Source organism: Leopardus geoffroyi, chromosome B3 (assembly GCF_018350155.1).
Source record: "Leopardus geoffroyi isolate Oge1 chromosome B3, O.geoffroyi_Oge1_pat1.0, whole genome shotgun sequence".
NCBI classification, from domain to species: domain Eukaryota; kingdom Metazoa; phylum Chordata; class Mammalia; order Carnivora; family Felidae; genus Leopardus; species Leopardus geoffroyi.
Window position 1 is genome coordinate 110,269,991 of NC_059337.1, and position 20,796 is coordinate 110,290,786.

Here is a 20,796-nt window from a genome sequence, read left to right on the forward strand (position 1 = left end):
ATGATTAAGTGGTGCAAAATTTAAATAATTTGCAAGTCTGCTGGGTATATAGAAGTTCCTTAGACTGTTGTAAATTTTGTAAATTTGTAATTATATCAAAGTTAAAAGTATACAGTTATTCACACTACCAGTATGTGTATCTATAGTGTATCAGTATGTGCATGAGTGTGTATGTGTATCTGCTAAATTCAGTGGCAGGTTGCTATACTCAATATGATACACTTATCACCATATAAGAATATGGTGATGCATATTCTTAAGGATCACAAACCCTCTATATTGACAGTCCCACCATTCTCTATTCCTCGAATATTGTTGTTTGGAAATGCTGGGAAGTTAGGGGAAAAAAAAGCCCCCTTTATTTTCACTCTTAATCCAAGCTAGTATGCCTCATATTCAGGATCTACTTAGGATTAACGCTGCCTGACGATATGAATATTTACAATTGTGACTTCAAACCTGTTCATGAAGCGATTTTATCTCTGCTGAACTGCTTCTAGGGAAGGATTACTTGAAGGAATTAGAATAATCCAAAAAAGACCGTGTGTGTCTAGCATGAAAAATCTGTTCATAAGAATCTACAAGATTGAATAAACCCAAACAAACAGGAAGCTTTAGTAAAGTTTTTTTTTTTAAATCATTATCAATAGTACACAGTGCACTTTGTTTAAAGTTTATTCATTTATTTTGAGAGAGGGAGAGAGAGGGAGAGAGAGAGAGAGAGAGAGAGAGAATCCTAGGCAGGCTCTGTGCCATCGGTGCAGAGCCCAATGTGGAGCTCCATCCCAGGAATCACAAGATCATGACTTGAGTAGAGATCAAGAGTTGGACACTTAACTGAGCCACCCAGGCACCTCTACATGCACTCTATTTATAAAGAGTCAAGTAATTCAACAAGTTTTGTTAAGAAAAATAGCAATACCCTGGCCTCCTCCTGCCCATTACCCACTTTTCAGAGGCAACTACTCTCATCTCGTACAGCTAAATATTTTGATGTTTACTGCCATGTCTCTAATAGCATACTTAATTGTTATTTCTTGGTTTTTCAGTTTTATAAACTATTTATTGGTTTCTAACTATGGGAGATGGGGACCCAACTCTTTGTTTTCCCTTCACCCACCAGACAGGCATTCGTCGTTCCCTTCCCTTCCTTCCATCCTCCCACGGTGGTTTTGTCACCTTGAAGACAATGCAAATTTGTCCTACAGCCACTTCCTGCAGCGGCTTTGGTCTTGGTTTCTCTTAGTGGCTCCTTTTCCCTCCATGGCCCAGCCTGCTAGCTGGTCTACACACACCAACAGGTGGAGTTTTTCTACTCCCTGTTTTTGTTTTTGTTTTTTCTTCTGTTTTGAAGGCAGAACAGCTTGTCCGGCTGCCAGTTTTATGCAGAGAGTTCATTTACAGCTCTACCCTGTGCATAGTCTCCGTCTGTGGTGAACGTCTCAGGCCCTGTTTCCTCAAGGGCTTTTAGACCCTAGCCTCTTCCGCTTCTATTCAGCTCTGATCCTTGAAGGCCATTGGCTTCAACTCATGATCACAATTCTAATTTGAAACTTCTCTTCATTTATCAGCATATGAGAATTTCTGGGTGGTATTTGTAGAGAGAAGAGCCGGGAAGATTATCTTTCGCTGATAAATAGTGAGTTTGAAAATTTTTTTTTTTTTTAAAGCTTATTTTTTTTTTTCAACGTTTATTTATTTTTGGGACAGAGAGAGACAGAGCATGAACGGGGGAGGGGCAGAGAGAGAGCGAGACACAGAATCGGAAGCAGGCTCCAGGCTCTGAGCCATCAGCCCAGAGCCCGACGCGGGGCTCGAACTCACGGACCGCGAGATCGTGACCTGGCTGAAGTTGGACGCTTAACCGACTGCGCCACCCAGGCGCCCCTAGTTTGAAAATTTTTAAAACACAACCTATCTCATTTCATTGCACTTCTGGTATGTACTTATTATACTCTTTAAGGTTTAACTTCAAATAGCTAATGGCCTACTAATTTGCAAGATTTATCTAAGTCTGCATAGACGTTGTTGTTGTTGTTAAAGTTATTATTTGCTTACTGGTTTCACAGAACCCTAAAACTTCCAGGTTGCAAGCGTCGGTATTCTGGTGAAACATGGCTTAGTGGAAAGGCTAGAGCTGTAGTATCCTGAGTCACCTGCCAGCTTTACTGGCACTGTCACCTGACGTTGGATAATTTACCTCGTTTCTCAAGATATCACTTTCTCTGTTAGCAAAGTAGATGCAATAATGCTCATCTAATAAAGCTGCTGAGAGGATCAAAAGTGGTCATAGCAGCTTATGGTACTTGAGTGTGTACTGAATGCACCATTGCGTGCTCCTGCTGCATTATCTCTTAATGTACGTGAAATTTTTAGTCCCGTGCCTGACACCCAGCAGGTGTTCGATGAATGTAGCTATTAGTCTTATGTAAGCTACCTCATCCTAGCCAGGCTTTGATCCATATCTGACACCTTTCACCCTACTTCACCCATACCATTAGTCAGCAAGCCTCTGCCTGCACACAGAGCAGGTCAGAACTCCAGCTTTGGAGTCAGACTCCATGGATTCACATCTTCTGCTTTCTAGCTGTCTGGCCTGGGGCAAATAAATTGAGTTCCTTATCTGTGAAACAAGGATAATAGTAGTTTCTTCTAGAATAATTTTGAATATAAAATGAATTAATTCATGTAAGTACCTGGTACATTATAAACCCTCAGTAAGTTATTGCCATTATTTTTGTTATTACTAGAAATTTAGCTCCTTGAATAACTTATTTTATTTCCAGAGTGTTCTAATGTTAAAAACATAGTTTGAACTGAAATCTGCCTCTCTGCCATGACCATCAATTGGTCCTATTTTTGCCATCTGGAGTAGCACAGAGAAAATCTGATTCTCCTTTCCCAAGATGGGACAATAAGCATTTCCACCCCCTCCCCCCCACCCCCCAGAATAAATACCTAACTCTCTCCAAATATTTTTCATAGACATGGATTTGAATCCTATCACCATTCTAATGACCTCCTAAGAGCATGACTCAGTTTGAGAATCCTACAGTGGGAACACCACCTTCCAGGCATTGTCTGAAGAGTTTGGGGTACTACCACACTTTCTTCTTATGAATACTGCCTGTTTGGTTAAGCTATTATAAATTTAGGCTTTCCATTATATACAGTCAAACTCATTCATAATTGGCACAATGTTCATATGTGTTAAATTTTAGCTCTCTTATTTTGCCTCATTATTTTAGCCTTCTGAATCTGTTTGGATCCCTAGACTGCCAGCCAGTATATTAGCATTCGGTCTAATTGTGTGTCGTTTTCGTTCTTTCTTTTTTTTTTAATTTTTATTTATTTATTTTTGAGAGAGACAGAGAGAGAGCATGAGCAGGGGAGGGGCAGAGAGAGAGGGGGCCAGAGAATCCCAAGCAGGCCCTGCGCTGTCAGCACAGAGCCAGATGCAGGACTCATGAGTTGTGAGATCATGACCTGAGCTGAAACCAAGAGCTGGACCCTTAACCAACTGAGCCACTCAGGAGCTCCTAATTGCATGTAATTTTCAAGTTTGACGCATGGACTGTCCAAATCATTCACTCAAAATGAGAATATCTTGAGGGCACCTGGCTGGCTCAGTCCGTAGAGCACACAGCTCTTGATTTCAGGGTCATGAGTTCAAGCCCCACTTTGGGCATGGAGCCTACTTAAAAAACAAACAAAAAAAAAACAGAGAGAGAATATCTTGCATATTTATCATCAAGATATATCAGTTCAGTTAACACTCTTAGGTAGTGTTACTATCAATTGCTTACTATTTCCTGCCTGTATAAATTTTATTCAAAATTACCCCTCAAGTGGGGGTTTTGAGGAACTTCAAATAGTCTCATCTGAAATAAACCTATTAAAACAAAAGTAAATGTATGCCTGATTAATTGAAAATTAAGCACATTATTGGGGCGCCTGGGTGGCTCAGTCGGTTGAGTGGCCGACTTCGGCTCAGGTCACGATCTCACAGTCCGTGAGTTCGGGCCCCGCATCGGGCTCTGTGCTGACAGCTCGGAGCCTGGAGCCTGTTTTAGATTCTGTGTCTCCCTCTCTCTGACCCTCCCCCGTTCATGCTCTGTCTCTCTCTGTCTCAAAAATAAATAAGCATTAAAAAAAAAAATTAAAAAAAAAAAGAAAATTAAGCACATTATTAATTCACATTATTAATATTTTTTTAGAGTGGCTATTCTGGTGACCAGAAAGTTAATGAACATTGAAAAGAGAAAAAAATTTATAATCTATTCTAGAAGGTAGGCTAAAGGTTAGTAACAATATACTGATGGCCACAAATTTCATTTGAACTCTTAGTTTAAAACTCTTTTCTATTTTTCACTCAAACTATGAAAAGGGAAATCTTACTCACCCTGGGTTTTTTTTTTTTTTTTCTTTATACATAATATGAAGGAATTAATCAACCAATAAATAAGATTAAGGCAGGAAGAAGGAATGAGACAGAGATACTGTGGATCTAATTATATGCAATTCAGTGGATGACTTCTGAATAATTGAGCATTGCCTTGCATAACTTTACCCAGAGCGAGTTCCCAGCAGTTGGAGTTCATTACTTTGGAGCTTTACAAGCTAAAGATAGAATGTGTACAGGCTTAAGGGTCTGACTCCTGACCCCATGTAAGAATGCACAGAAACCACATTGGGAAATCAAGAAAAACTCAAGGGGAGGATCACCGAGAGAGCTCTGATTTCTCCAGTGGTGCCTCCCTGAAATTGATCGTCTACATTTCTGTTAGAGCACTCTGAAATGCAAATGTGACCATGTCTCTTTATACTTTAAAATAATTGTGCCCCACCAGCCCCCTTTCCCACTGATTAAGCATGGTATACAAGGCCTTTCATGATCTGGCTATATTTACTGGAAATGGTCAGTATAAACCTGAAGTAAATTATGATAACGATACATGTCATAAATCTTAGAGGAACCATGACAACTCAAAAAATAGCTTAGAAATGAACAAAGGAATTAAAATGGTATGCCAAGGAATATTTGTTTAATGCAAATAAGCCAATAAAGTTGGAACATAGGAACAAAAATGACATGAGACCTGAAGAAAACAAATAGAAAAATGGCAGGCATGAATCTAACCACAAAACTAATTATATTAAATGTAAATGGATTAAGCAGTCCAATTAAAAGGCAGAGATATAAGTAAATACGCTCCAACTACATGCTGTCTATAAGAGACACACTTTCATAGACAAAGATAAATACAAACAGGTTGAAAGTAAAATGATGCAAAAAGTAACCATAAGAGAGATGGAGTGGCTAAAATATCAGACAAAATAGGTTTTAAGACCAAACAAATTGTTCCCATAGGAGAAAAGGGACATTATAATGATAACACAAACAGTCCATTAGGAAGATAAACAATTAAAAACATATATACATTGGGGCCCCTGGGTGGCTCAGTCGGTTAAGTATCTGATTCTTGATTTTGGCTCAGGTCATGATCTCTTGGTTTTGAGGTCAGACTCTGCTCTAAACATGAAACCTGCTTAAGCTTCCCTCTCCTTCTCTCCCTCTGCCCCTTCCCTGCTTGTCTGCGTGCATGCATGCAGTCTCTCTCTCTCAAAAACAAAAACAAAAACCATGTATATATATATATATATATATCTAATGGACCTTTTAATATATGAAGCAAAAACAGAAAATTGAAAGGAGAAATAGAATTCAACAATAATAACTGGAAACTTTAATATCCTACTCTCAAAAACTAAAATAATAACTAGACAGAAAATCAGCAAAATTATAGTCTTTAACACTGTTAACCCACAGCTGTCAGGATGGAGCCCACTTTGGATCCTCTGTCCCTCTCACTCTCTCACCCTCCCTTAGTTGCACTCTCTCTCTCTCTCTCTCAAAAATAAAAATAAACATTAAAAAAAAAAAAAAAGGCAAGGATATCTGTTCTCACCACTTCTATTCAAGATGTAACCAGAGATTCTAGCCACCACAATCAGGTAACAAAAAAATAAATATCAGTCAGATTGGAAGTGAAGAAATAAACTGTCTTTATTTGTAAATGATGTAACAACCTTCTATATAGAAAACTTGAACAAATCTAAAAAAAAAATATTAGAACTAATAATGGATCTATTTGAGGTTATAGGATAAAAGATCAGATACCAAAATCAAGCATATTTCTACCTATTAACAATGAACGATCTGAAAATGAATGATGCCTTTTACTATGATTTCAAAAAGAATAAAAATACTTAGGAAAAACTAAGAAAAGAAATGCAAGTGTTATACACTGAAAACTACAAACTGGCAGAGAGAAATTAAATATGATCTAAATAAATGGAGAAGCATTCCATATCGACTCTTGCAAGCCATTAAAAAGAGACCAAACAACTCAATTAAAAAATGAATGGTGGGGCGTCTGGGCAGCTCAGTCGGTTAAGCATCTGACTTGATTTTGGCTCAGGTCATGATTTCCCCGTTCGTGAATTCAAGCCCCACATCGGGCTCTCTGCTCTCTGTGCAGATCCCATTTCTGATCCTCTGTCTTCCTCTCTCTCTGCCCCTCCCCTGTTTCCACGTGCTCTCTCTCTCTCTCTCAAAAATAAATAAACACTTTTAAAAAATGAATAGGGGGCACGTGGGTGGCTCAGTCGGTTAAGTGTCTGACCTGATTTCGGCTCAGGTCATGATCTCACGGTTCGTGAGTTCAAGCGTCTGGTCATGCTCTGCACTTAACAGCATAGAGCCTACTTGGGATTCTTTCTCCTTTCCTCTCTGCCCCGCCTCCACTTGCACTTGTTCCCTCTCTAAATAAATAAATAAATAAATAAATAAATAAATAAATAAGGGGTGATGGGTGGTTCAATTGGTTGAGCATCCAACTTTGGCTCAGGTCATGATCTCATGGCTCCTGAGTTCGAGCCCCGCATCAGGCTCTGTGCTGTCAGTGCAGAGCCTGCTTCAGATCTTCTGCCCACTGTCTCTCTGCCCCTCCCCCACTTGTACTTTCTGAAAAATAAACATAAGTAAAATAAACATTTTTAAAAAACGTATAGAAGAACAGGTATTTCATTAAAGGAGATCTATAAATGGCTAATAACTCATGAAAAGGTGTTTAACATCATGAATCATTAGGGAAGTGCAAATGGAAACCACAATAAAATATTACTACACGTTAACTAGAAGGTCTATGAAAAAGACAGCCCATACCAAGTGTTAGTGAGGATGTGGAAAAAGGGGAATCTATACGTTGCTGGTGGAATGTAAAATGGTGCAGCCACTTCAGAAGACAATTTGCCCATTACTTAAAAAGTTAAACAGATTTACCATACGATTCAACAATCCCACTACTAGATAACCCAGGAGAACAGAAGGCATCTGTCCACACAAAGATTGGCATGTGAATGTTCAGAGCAGTATTATTCAGAATAGCCAAAAAGTGGAAACAACCCAAACACTGATCAGGTGGTGAATGGGTAAATACAATTCCATACAATGGAATACTATTCAGCATTTAAAAGGAACTAGCTATTAATATATACTAGAGCATGGACCAACCTCAAAACCTCATGCTATGGTGGAAGAAACCAAACGCAGAGACTATACATTGTATGATTCCATTTATATGAAATGTTTAGAAAAGGCAAGTTTACAAAGACAAAAAGTAGATCCATGGTTGGTTAGGGCTGAGGATGGCAGTGGGGATTAACTATAAATGGACCCGGGGCGCCTGGGTGGTGCAGTCGGTTAAGCGTCCGACTTCAGCCAGGTCACGATCTCGCGGTCCGTGAGTTCGAGCCCCGCGTCCGGCTCTGGGCTGATGGCTTGGAGCCTGGAGCCTGTTTCCGATTCTGTGTCTCCCTCTCTCTCTGCCCCTCCCCCGTTCATGCTCTGTCTCTCTCTGTCCCAAAAATAAATAAAAAACATTGAAAAAAAAATTAAAAAAAAAAACAACAAAAAACTATAAATGGACCCAAGGGAAGTTTTTAGGATGATAGAAATGTCTAAAACTGAATTGTGGTGATTGTTGCACAGTTCGGTATAGTTACTAAAAATCACTGAGTTGTACTGTTAAAATGGGTGAATTTTATGTTCTGTAAATTATACATCAATAAAGTGTTTAAAAATAAAGAAATGCTGGGGCGCCTGGGTGGCTCATTCGGCTAAGCGTCCGACTTCAGCTCAGGTCACGATCTCGCAGTTTGTGGGTGCGAGCCCCGCGTCGGGCTCCGTGCTGACAGCTCAGAGCCTGGAGCCTGTTTCATATTCTGTGTCTCCCTCTCTCTCTCTCTGACCCACCCTGTTCATGCTCTATCTCTTTCTGTCTCAAAAATAAATAAACGTTAAAAAAAATTTTTTTTTTAAATAAATGCAGTAGTTTGTCACTTTTTAACATATTAATAGAAACAATTCCAACAGTAAGGAGGATACTGAGATTTTGTTCCATGCCAGCCACTGTTGTAAGCACTATACTCAATGCTCACAGCAACCTATTATTTCATAGATAGAAATAGATATTATAATGCCATTTGCAAATGAGGACACTGATGCCCAGAGAAGTTAAGTAACTTGCTCAAGGTTGTGCAACAAATAAATAGGTGAGCCAGGGTTCAAATCTAAGCAATTGGTTCTAGTAACCATGCTGTCACCTTTCTGCTAATATAAATCAAATTTTATGGTATTTTTAAGGGTCTAATGAGGCAGCATCATTGCAAACTTCTCCTCCTGAAGTTGAAAAATATACAATATACCAAGTTTGATAGTACAAAGCAAGGGAGGAAGTGTGTTATTTTTCCATTTTAGGAAAATAGTAAAAGTGCTAGCTTCCATTTTCTTTTTCTTCCTGTTTTATGGCAGGATGCAATGTATATCCTGAATAGATAATGGGTTTTAGAATTGAAATAACTGAGATTTGCTCTCTGGCTCTGCTACTTAAGTCATGTAACTTTATAGAGCCTCATTTTTCTTGTCTATAAAATAGACTTAATAATGCCTACATACCCGCATTGTGTGTGTATTTAACATGATGTGATTAAATGTATATAAAATCTTAGCATGATGCCTTGCTTCGGTAGACACTGAACAAGCGGGAGCTCTCTTTAGTCATTAGACTCAAGTGTCCTTTTATACATTAGAGTCGATCATGTCTTCTTAGCTGGACTATACCTGAAAGAGAACGAAGAACAATTCAGAACTCATAGATGGCTTTTTTTAGTTGGTTACTTAATTATATTTGATTTTGCTTAGCATATTAAAATAAAGCATGAAAGCCCTCCTCTTCCACATGCAGACAGCTTACTTAGAAATTTCACTTTAATATCTGCTCCCATGCTGGACTCTAACCAGACTCCAGCCCTGGCATCTAAGAGATATTATTTCACTATTATCTCCTAAGTACCTTTAAGAGTACTTAAAGATCAGAGCCTCCCCGAAAGTGTGGTTATTGTCAGAACACCTCATCAGAGTCCTGATGGAAAGGAGAAAGGTGGCTAGGGACAAATCTTGTTTCCATGCCAGTATGAATTCTGTGGGGCCCGAGGCCCTGGTCACACAAATCACTGAGGGCTATTTTAGTATAAGTGTGAGAAACTTCCTCTATCAGTGGCCGCTGACCTGTATTTATACATATTAAGAAAACATGTATTAAGGGACAAATTTTTAAAAGCATATATTTTCTTTTTTTTTTTTTAATTTTTTTTTTCAACGTTTATTTATTTTGGGGACAGAGAGAGACAGAGCATGAACGGGGGAGGGGCAGAGAGAGAGGGAGACACAGAATCGGAAACAGGCTCCAGGCTCTGAGCCATCAGCCCAGAGCCCGACGCGGGGCTCGAACTCACGGACCGCGAGATCGTGACCTGGCTGAAGTCGGACGCTTAACCGACTGCGCCACCCAGGCGCCCCTAAAAGCATATATTTTCTTAATGACAGGTATAATAAATGTTTATTTATCTACTTGGTAAATTACTGAAGCATTTTGTCCACTGGATGTCGCCACTGCATTTGAAAAATAAACTCCATCCTGTGCTTTTATAAACTGAAATGTAATATGAAAGTTAAATGTTTTAGTCTTGAAACGACATGTTCCTATCTTTTTCCCTGACAGAAGAGGAAGACACCACCAGATGACCCAGACTGATCTTATCTCGAGATAATTTCCTTCGAAGAGAAATCAGGAAGGAATTTGTTATGCAGAATTTAGGATTTGGCCAGATCTGGAAGCATCTAAAGCCTGCTGAGGAATGACAGTTTTCAAATGCCCAGTATACAAAATAACTTTAAAATTTTCTGTTAGCATGTTCCTTTTGGGGGAAGAGTTTCTTTTGATTTGTCCTTTGACTCTTCACGACCTGTGACCTGTTTCCAACCCAGGACCCGGTTCTTCTGAGGATGGAAGGGAGTTGGAACTCCTCTCAAATATTCTTTCCCTTTCTCACATCCCAACCCCTTCTGTGATCCAAGCCCTCAAAACATAAAGGATGGTCATCTTTCAATTTTAAAATTATAACACTAAACGTTTCTTTTTTTTTTTTTTTTTTAATTTTTTTTTTTCAACGTTTATTTATTTTTGGGACAGAGAGAGACAGAGCATGAAGGGGGAGGGGCAGAGAGAGAGGGAGACACAGAATCGGAAACAGGCTCCAGGCTCTGAGCCATCAGCCCAGAGCCCGACGCGGGGCTCAAACTCAAGGACCGCGAGATCGTGACCTGGCTGAAGTCGGACGCTTAACCGACTGCGCCACCCAGGCGCCCCTAAACGTTTCTTTATTCAAGGAATTGAAGGATGTCAGAATTTTTCTTTGTTTTCCTGTGTTTATTAATGAAATGGATCCTACCAGCATATTGTTTTTGAGCCCTTGAATATTTCCCTATCCCTGAAGTCAAATTGAAATAGAACAGATGGAAACACAGTAGGATATGTCACACATGCTACACAGGGAAGAATCAAAAGGCTATCAATGCTTTCCAAAACAAGCAAGAGAAAGGGGGGGGGGGTGCTGAGTAGGGAGGGGGACAGAATTGTGATCATTCTTGGTATGTGCTAAGTACCACGTGGCTCATTAAACTGTTTTGAAAAGAAAGTTAAGCCCTGAAAAAGGAACCACTCTCTCTATAAATGATATTTTAATAATCTTTTAGTTTAAGAACTCCTTTACTTCCTATTCTAAGATTTCAGTGTAAATGAAGACAAATGGGAAGACAACTTTTTTTTTTAAGTTTTTATTTAAATTCCAGTTAGTTAACCTACAGTGTAATATTAGTTTCAGGTGTACAATATAGTGATTCAACAATTCTATACATCACACAGTGCTTATCATGACAAGTGCACTCTTTAATCCCCATCACCGATTTAACCCATCTCCCATTCTGCTCCTCCCTCCCTCCTCCCCCATAACCATCAGTTTGTTCTCCACAATTAAGTGTCGGTTTCTTGCTTTGTCTCTCTCTTATTTTTTCCTTTTGCTTCTTTGTTTTGTTTCTTAAATTCCACATGAGTGAAATCATACAGTATTTGTCTTTCTCTGACTGACTTATTTCACATAGCATTATACTGTCTAGCTCCATTCATGTCATTGCAAATGGCAAGAGATTTCACTCTTTTTTATGGCTGAATAATAGTCCATTATATATATATATGTATATGTATATATATATATACATATATATACATATATATATATGTATGTATATATATATATACCACTTCTTGTTTATCCACTCATCAACCAATGGACACTTGGCTGCTTCCATATCTTGGCTGTTGTAAACAAATACTGCTGTAAACATTAGGGTGCATGTTTTCCTTTCACTTAGTGGTCTTGTATTCTTTGGGTAAATACCCAGTAGTGAAATTGTTGGGTCATAAGGTTCTCTTTTTAACTTTTTGAGGAGCGTCCATACCGTTTCCCAGAGTGGCTCCACCAGTTTGCGTTCCCACCAACAGTGCAGGAGAGTCCCCTTTCTCCACATCCTCACCAACACCTGTTGCTTCTTGTGTTGTTAATTTTAGCCATTCTGACAGGTATGGGGAAAGCAATTTAAGGACTTCAATCAAGATTATTTTCCAGTTGCAGAAGATTGAGGAGTTAGAGTTTAGAAAGACATTCTCTGTGACTGGTTTTTCATTTGCAAATTTCTTCCTACCCTGAGAACGATTCAAAATAATGAATTAAGATAACATTTTTTGAAATAGGTTTTTGTTTTAAAAAGTTCTATAGTTTTTACATCATTTTAATAAAATTACATAATTTAAAGTTAATATTCTTATATGAATAACCAACTGAGCCACCCAGGCACCCCACTTTATTCTTTTTGATGCAGTTGTAAATTGGGTTGTTTTCTTAATTCCTCTGATAAATCTCTTTGGCTTTTTTTTTTTTTTTTTTTTTTTTGAGAGAGAGAGCACAAGTTGGGGAGGGGCAGAGAGAGGGAGAAACAGAATCCCAAGCAAGTTTCATGCCATCAGTGCTGACCCCAATGGGGGGCTCAAACTCATAAACAGAGAGATCATGACCTGAGCCTGAGCTTAACCAACTGTGCCACCCAAGTGCCCTTCCCCCTCCTGCCCTCTTTGGCTTTTTAATCTGGCTTCTACAATTAAAACTTGGCACATAACCAAAATACAATTAAATGAAAAGTCAACAATAAAATATAGCATGCCCCCAATCACCCTGTATAAATATGGACATCTTAAAATGCACTTGTTTGGAAGCATTTCCAGAAAGGTGGAATAAGAATGTATGAAAATCTGCTCATCCACCACAGCAAGAGAACCCTGGAAATTAACCAAAGGTTTACAATGCTCTAGAATCATTTATTAAAACAAAACAACAAAAAAACCCAGTTGAATATCAGTAAGAGCAGCAAGTTTTGTGGCTTTTAACTTGCCTTCTTCCCATCTCCTTTTCTCCATTTGCTGCACAGACTTAAAATTTTATCAGCAGACTTGGGGAGCCTGAGTGGCTTAGTTGGTTGAGCATCTGACTCTTGATTTAGGGTCAGGTCATGATCCAAGATGTGGGATTGAGCCTCACATTGGGCTCTTTGCTGACAGCATGAAGCCTGCTTAAGGTTCTCTCTTTCTCTCTCTCTCTCTCTCTCTCTCTCTCTCGGTCCCTCTATTTCTCTCTCTGCCCCTCTCCCCTGCTCACACTTACTCTGTTTCTAAAATTAAAAAAAAAAAACAAAAACACCCAGCAGGCACACAATTATGATAGTTGTAAAACCAGAAGCCTAGGAGTCACTGGTGGGAAAGGGCAGAATGGATCTGACACTGCCCACTTGTTCCATCCCTAGAGAATTGTCAGTGTTTGACCTATTTTAAGCTCCTTGTAAAGCTCCATTCCCAAAGGTAAACTTTATTTGACCTGACTCGGAGCTCACTTTGTTTGAAGAGCCTTATCCTTAGGACATTTGTCAAAAAGAAGTAGTGGCAATTGTTTAACATTGCAGATGCATGAGGCAGTGATACCAATTGGAGCTAATAAGAACCTAACCAAAAAAAAAAAAGGAAAAAGTCTGGAATGAGATGTCCATGTGGTTCTTTGCAAAGCTCCGAAATATTCCTGGGAACCCAGAAAGACATGTGCATGTGCAGTGCTCTTCTTATGCTCAGCAAAGACCTAAGAAGACCCTAATTCCTCGCCTCAGACTGACCTTGGGGCTCTGCTCAAGCAGGAAGTAAAGGCTAAAGCACAATTGTAAACTGCTTACTGGAGTATTAAATACATGCTCCAGGGGCACCTGGGTGGCTCAGTGGGTTAAGGGACTGACTTCAGCTCAGGTCATGACCTCGTGGTCCATGAGTTCGAGTTCCATATTGGGCTCTGTGCTGACAGCTCAGGGCCTGGAGCCTGCTTCAGATTCTGTGTGTGTGTCTTTCTCTCTCTCTCTGCCCTCCCCCACTCATGATCTGTCTCTCTCTCTCAAAAATGAGTAAACATTAAAAAAAAATTTTTTTTAAACATGCTCCAACACATACACAGAGCAGTGCTTAGACTGAAATTTATCATTGTAAACACCTGTATTAAAAAAAAGAAAAAATGTTAAATCAATAAACTGACTTTCCACTATAGGAAACTGAAACAGGAGAGCAAATGAAACTTAAAACAAACAGAAGAAAGGGGAAAAAAAAAATTAGAGTGGAAAAAAAAAAAAAAGAATGAAAAAATTAATAAAACCAATTAAACCAAAGCTGGTTTCTTAAAAAGAAAATGAACAGAATTGACAAAATTTTAGGTAGCTTGACCAAGCAAAAAAGAAGTCTCAAATTACTAAGCTCAGGAATGAAAGAGGGGACATCAGTACTGACCATACAGATAAAAGGATTATAAGAGAAGCTCTGAGGAATAGTATATAAACAAACTAGATAACTTACATGAAATACACAAATTCCTAAAGGACAAAACTAATAAAAGTGGAAAAAGAAAATGTAAACAGGTTTATTTATACCTGGACACCTAGCTGGCTCAACTCTTGATCTCGAGGCTGTGGGTTTGAGCCCATGTTGGGAGTAGAGGTTACTTAAAAATACCATCAGAGAGATCCTATTAGTAATAAAAAAAACTTCCCATAGGGGCCTCTGGGTGGCCCAGTTGGTTAAGTATTTGACTCTTGGTTTTGGCTCAGTTCATCATATCACAGCTTCGTTGGGCTCTGTGCTAATGGCAGCCTTTTTGGGATTCTCTGTCTCTCTCTCTGCCCCTCTCTCCCTCTCCCCCACTTGCACTCTCTCTCTCTCAAAAACAAACAAACATAAAAAAAAAAACAAACCTTCCCACAAATAAAAGTCCAGGCCTGGATGTCTTGAATGCTGAATTCTACCAAACCATTAAAGAAAAATTAATACCTATCTTTCACAAAGTCTTCCAAAAAATATAAGAGGAGGGAACACTTCCTAACTCATATTATGAAGCTAATGTTGCTCTAACATCAAGATCAGACAAAGACACCACAAGGAAAGAAAACTATAGGCCAACATTTTTTATTAATATAGATGCAAAAATTCTCAAGAAAATACTCACCAGTCAAACTCAGCAATATGGTAAAAGACTATATGCTATAACCAAATGAGATTTTTCCCTGGAAGGCATGTTTTATCTAGCATACAAAAATCACCAATGTAATGAAACATTAACACAATAAAGGATAAAAAGGGGCGCCTGGGTGGCTCAGTCGGTTAAGTGTCCGACTTCAGCTCAGGTCTTGATCTCACGCTCCGTGAGTTCTAGCCCCACGTCAGGCTCTGTGCTGACGGCTCAGAGCCTGGAGCGTGTTTCAGATTCCGTGCCTCCCTCTCTCTCTGACCCTCCTCCGTTCATGCTTTGTCTCTCTCTGTCTCAAAAATAAATAAAAACATTAAACTTAAAAAAAAGATAAAAACGTGATCATCTCAATAGATAGAAAAGATAACTTGATAAAATCCAGCATACCATATGACTTCACTCATGTAGAATTTAAGATACAAAACAGATGAACATAAGGGAAGGGAAGGAAAAATAATATAAAAACAAGGAGGAGGATAAAACATAAGAGACTCCTAAATACAGAGAACAAACTGAGGGTCACTGGATGGGTTGTGTGTGAGGGGGGATGGGCTAAATGGATAAGGGGCATTAAGGAAGACACTTGTTGGGATGAGCACTGGGTGTTATACATAGATGATGAATCACTGGAATCTACTCCTTAAATCATTATTGCACTATATGCTAATTAACTTGGATGTAAATTAAAAAAAATAATAAATAAAAAAAATTTTTAATTTCATTTTTAAGTATTCTCTACACCCAACATGCAGCTCAAAGTTATAACCCTGAGATCAAGAGTTCCATGCTGTACTGACTGAGCCAGCCAACCAACCCCCAAAATCCAACATTCCTGATAAAAGCTCTCAGAAGATTAAGGAAAGAAGGAAACCTTCTCAACCTGATATATGACATTGATGAAGAAAACTATAGCTAACAATGCACTTACTGGTAAAAACTAAATACTTTCCCTCTAATTTCAGGCACAAAACATGGATATCTATTCTCATTACATCTATCCAACATTGCCCTCAAGTTTCTATCCAGTGCATTAAGACCATAAATAAATAAATAAATAAATAAATAAATAAATAAAATCATCAAGATTGGACAGGAAGAAATTAAAATTTTTTTAATGTAGATGACATGACTTTTATGCAGAAGATCATATTGTATCTACGAAAGAATACTAGAACTAATAAACGTGTTTAGCAAGGTTGTAGGATACAAGATCAATACACAAAAATCAATTGCATTTCTATATACTGCCAGTAAAAACTCAGAAATTGCGGTTTAAAAATGCCATTCACAATGGTATCAAAAAGCATAACATACTTAGGAATAAATTTTTATTTATTTATTAAAAATTTTTTTTTCATGTTTATCTTTGAGAGAGAGAGTGTGTGTGGGAGGGGACAGAGAGAGAGAGAGACAGAATCCAAAGCAGGCTCCAGGCTCTGAGCTGTCAGCACAGAGCCCAGACTCACAAACCACAAGATCATGACCTGAGCCACAGTCTGATGCTTAACCAACTGAGCCACCCAGATGCCCTAGGAATAAAATTTTAAAAAGAAGTGTAAGACTTATACAATGAAACTACAACGCATCATTGAAAGAGAGAAGACCTAAACAAATGGAAACACAAGCCATACTAATGGATGGAATATTTAATATTGTGCAGCTGGGAATATGCCTTTAATTGAGCTACAGATTAGATGCAATCCCTATAAAAATCTCAGCTGCCATTTTTGCAGGATTAAGCAAGCTGATCCAAAAACTCATATGGAAACTCATATGGAGATTTCGAATAGCCAAACGATCTTTTGTTTTAAAATTTTTTAATGTTTATTTATTTATTTTTGAAAGAGAGAGAGAGAGAGAGAGAGAGACAAAGCAGGGGAGAGGTAGAGAGGGAGGGAGACACAGAATCCAAAGCAGAGCTGTCAGCACAGAGCCCGATGTGAGGCTTGAACCCACGAACTGTGAGATCATGACCTGAGTGGAGGTTGGACGCTCAACCGACTGAACCACCCAGGCGCCCCAATAGCCAAACAATCTTGAAAAAGAATGACAGATTTGGAGGAGTCACACTCCCCAATTTCAAAACTTACTAAAAGCTACAGTAATCAAAATAGTTTGTTGGTGGCATAAGAATAGACATATAGATCAATGGAATAGCATTGAGAATCCAGAAATAAATCCTCACACTTATGGTCTTTGACAAGGGTGCTAAGAAAATTGAATAGGAAAATCATAGTTTTTTAACGAGTGGTGCTGGGAATAACTGGATATTCACAAGTAAAAGGATGAAGTTGAACTCCTACCATCCACAAAAATGAAGTTGAATCTCACATGATTTATAAAAATTAACCAAAAAAGGAACATCAACTTAAATGTAAGAGCTAAAACTATAAAGAAACTCTTAGAAGAAAACCTAGGTGAATATCTTTGTGACCTTGAGTGAAGCAATGTTTTCTTAAATATGACGCCCAAAGCATAAACCATAAAAGAAAAAATAGATCATTGAACTTCATCGAAATCAAAAACTTATGAGCTTTAAAGAATTCCATCAAGAAAGTGAAGACAACCCACTGAATGAGGGAAAATATTATATTTGCAAGTTATATATCTAATAAACATCGAGGACCCAGAATATATAAAGAACTTTTTTTTTTTAATTTTTTTTTAATGTTTATTTATTTTTGAGACAGGGAGAGACAGAGCATGAACAGGGGAGGGTCAGAGAGAGAGGGAGACACAGAATCTGAAACAGGCTCCAGGCTCTGAGGTGTCAGCCCAGAGCCCGATGCGGGGCTCGAACTCACAGACTGCGAGATCATGACCTGAGCCGAAGTCGGACGCTTAACCGACTGAGCCACCCAGGCGCCCCTATAAAGAACTTTTAACAACAACAAAAGACAACTCAATTGAGAGAAGTGCAAAATATTTGAATAGTCATGACTTAAAAAAAAAACAAAAACAAGCACATGGAAAATGCTTTACATTATCAGTCATTAGAGAAATGCAAATCAAACCACAATGAGATACCCCTTCACACTAGGATGACTATAATCAAAATAATAGGATAATAATCAAAATAACAGATAGTAAGTATTGGCTAGTTATATGTACAAGTTAAAACACTCGTCAGTTGCTGGTGGGGATATTAAATGGCACAGCCACTTTGAAAAAAAGTTTGACAGTCCTTCAAATGGTAAATACAGAGCTATCATACGATTCACCACTCCTAGAGAAGTAGATACATATATTCACACAAAAACTTACGCACAAAATATCACAGCAGTCTTATTTGTAATAACCAAAAGATGGGAAAAAGCAAATGCCCATCAATTAATGAATGTGGTATATCTGTATGCAATATCATTTGGCAGAATGAAGTGCTGATACATGCTACAAAACAGATGAACCTTAGAAAAACACTAAGAGGGGCGCCTGGGTGGCTCAGTTGGTTGGGCAACTGACTTCAGCTCAGGTCATGATCTCACAGTTCGTGGGTTCGAGCCCCGCGTTGGGCTCTATGCTGACAGCTCAGAGCCTGGAGCCTACTTCAGATTCTGTGTCTCCCCCTCTCTCTGCCCCTTCCCTGCTCACACTGTGTGTCTGTCTCTCAATAATAAATAAATGTTAAAAAAAAATTTTTTTTTAAAAACACACTATTGAAAAAAGAAAGAAAAAGAAAAACACTAAGAGAGGGGCGCCTGGGTGGTTCAGGCAGTTGAGCATCCTACTTCGGCTCAGGTCATGATGTCACCATTCATGTGAGTTTGAGCCCCATGTCGGGCTCTGTGCTGACAGCTTCGAGCCTGGAGCCTGCTTGGGATTCTGTGTCTCCCTCTCTCTCTGTCCCTCCCCTGCTTGTGCTCTCTCTGTCTCAGAAATAATAAATGAATAAACTTTAAAAATAAATACGGGGCAGCTGGGTGGCTCAGGAAGGGCAGAGAGAGAGGGAGACACAGAATCCCAAGCAGGTTCCAGGCTCGGAGCTGTCAGCACAGAGCCCAATGGGGTGCTCGAACTCATGGACCATGAGATGGTGACCTGAGCTGAAGTCGGATGCTTAATCGACTGAGCCACCCAGGTCCCCCTCATTATTTTATAAAAATTAATTGGAAAATAGATGTTTTTGAAAATTGTTATATTTATGAAACCACATTTTTATGGGGCTGTGCTCATTTTTTTTATTTTATTATCTATTATTAATTTATTATTATATGTGATTATCATTATTTTGATTTGTAATGGCCTGTTATTGGCAAAGAGATTTATGAATAAATGTTCAAAATAAACATAATAGCTTAAAAAGAAAACAAAGCTAATAAATTATGGTTTTTAAATTAATGAGGTATACATGGCTCTGAGCTCTTGAGATAAATTTTCATGGTTGTCAGCCAAGAGAAAAAAGAGCAGGAATAGAAGGGAGAGAGGAAAGAATCCAGGAAGGAAGAGAAACAGAGATGGAGAGACAGAATACATAAAAATTAGTGGACAGGGGTGTCTGGGTGGCTCAGTCAGTTAAGTGTCCAACTCTTGATTTCAGCTCAGTTTGTGAGTTCTAGTCCCGTGTTGGGCTATACACTGACAGTGTGGAGCCTACTTGGGATTCTCTCTTCCTTTCTCTCTGCCCCTCCCCTGCTGTCTTTCTCTCTCAAAATAAATAAATAAACATTTGAGAGGAATTAGTGGATAAACAAAAAAAGACAAGCGGATAAAGATTCAGAGGAAAGGAGACAAGCACACATGCGCCAAGGAAGAGGAGGAAGCCCTTTAGTTACAAAGGACTCAATGTAAGAGAAAAATACAATGGAGCTAGACATACAAAGAAGAACAAGGGAAAAAAAGCGAGAAAGAGAAAAAAGAAAAAGACCAAAGAAAGATGATCAGTAGCTTTTAAAGTCTAAGTGCAAAAATTTATTATGTTTCACTGTATCAGCCAGTGACATTTAAAACATATAACTGCTCATTATCAAAACTATTTGAAATTGTAATTAAAATGCTAGCCAAAATTCTAACTTGGTGATTTCCTCTAATTCTTCTGAAGTTCTCTTCTGAATGTGACCATCATAATAATTCACCAAGGAAAAATTATTATTGTAGGTGCAGCTGAGGAGTCCAGAAACACAATTATCACGGTGGCAGGGGTAAGATTCGGAGGATTTTCCATTTCTTTTGTGTTTATTTATTGTCATAGAAGAGAAATGACCAGAAGAAAGCTATAATTGTCAATAAGCTAGAGCTTAGCAACTTAAGATATACCAAAGCAAGGGGCGCCTGGGTGGCGCAGTCGGTTAAGCGTCCGACTTCAGCCAGGTCACCATCAGTTAAGCGTCCGACTTCAGCCAGGTCACCATCGGTTAAGCGTCCGACTTCAGCCAGGTCACCATCGGTTAAGCGTCCGACTTCAGCCAGGTCACGATCTCGCGGTCCGTGAGTTCGAGCCCCGCGTCGGGCTCTGGGCTGATGGCTCGGAGCCTGGAGCCTGTTTCTGATTCTGTGTCCCCCTCTCTCTCTGCCCCTCCCCGGTTCATGCTCTGTCTCTCTCTGTCCCAAAAATAAATAAACGTTGAAAAAAAAATTTTTTTTTTAAAAAAGATATACCAAAGCAAGAAAGTTTTATTGTTAAATAACAATGAATATGTTGTGTCTCTTTGGACTTCTACTTGAGCAAAGGTGAAGGGGCTACTCTTATTCCTTACAAAGGGAATAAAGCCCACTGCTGTTGGAATTCAAGGTGTT

At 38.8% G+C, this 20,796-nt stretch overlaps 1 long non-coding RNA gene across 1 annotated transcript in view; it reads left to right on the forward strand.

The window, feature by feature from the left end:
• LOC123583974 overlaps positions 1-10,545 on the forward strand; it is a 28,106-nt gene extending 17,561 nt beyond the window's left edge. Inside the window, exon 3 of the long non-coding RNA XR_006705086.1 lies at positions 10,125-10,545. This is a non-coding gene — a long non-coding RNA (uncharacterized LOC123583974). The remainder of the gene's footprint in view (positions 1-10,124) is intronic.
• The last annotated feature ends 10,251 nt before the right edge of the window (positions 10,546-20,796 follow it).